General features: G+C 38.6%; 1 non-coding gene across 1 annotated transcript; it reads right to left on the bottom strand.

Annotated features, from left to right (window-relative positions):
• Positions 1-213: 213 nt before the first annotated feature.
• LOC118760532 (U6 spliceosomal RNA) lies at positions 214-316 on the bottom strand. Its single transcript, XR_004996839.2, has one exon. It is a non-coding gene; the product is annotated as a U6 spliceosomal RNA (small nuclear RNA).
• Between the last annotated feature and the right edge of the window lie 217 nt (positions 317-533).

The following is a 533-nucleotide window of genomic DNA, read 5'->3' as shown; positions in this document are numbered from 1 at the left end:
TTCATCATGAGATAAAAAGAATTATTTTGACTCACAGCTTTGAGTTCCATACTGTAGTAGTAGATGGGCCTCATGATGATGCTGGAGGATGACACTGACAGGCTCTGCAGATGAAGGATCATGTGATGAGCTGGAAGTAGATAGCAACTGGGCTCAACTCACATTTGCAATTTCATCCATCTCATGAGAATTGTCTTTTAAGGGCATGGCCTCTAAGACAAAATGACCTCCACGAATTTGCGTGTCATCCTTGCGCTGGGGCCATGTTAAACTTCTCTGTATTGCTCCAATTTTAATATATGTGCTGCCAAAGCTATAAGCTGCTAAATATAAAAACGAAAATAGACACGAGGTAGCTGAATAGCACTCTATAACCATTTTAAGGTTTATAGCAGCCGGTTGTGTATAAACTAAAATCAAGATGTCAAGGAAGTAGTAACAGGATGTGGTTAAGAACTTGCATTTTCTAACATATTGGTCAATCAATACCGTGTCAATTAACTTCATGATGTTACAAATTGTTGTTGAAGCTG

Source organism: Ochotona princeps, chromosome X (assembly GCF_030435755.1).
Source record: "Ochotona princeps isolate mOchPri1 chromosome X, mOchPri1.hap1, whole genome shotgun sequence".
In the NCBI taxonomy this organism is placed as follows: Eukaryota; Metazoa; Chordata; class Mammalia; order Lagomorpha; family Ochotonidae; genus Ochotona; species Ochotona princeps.
Note: the sequence above shows the minus strand (reverse complement) of the source record. Positions and strands in the feature narration are given on the sequence as shown.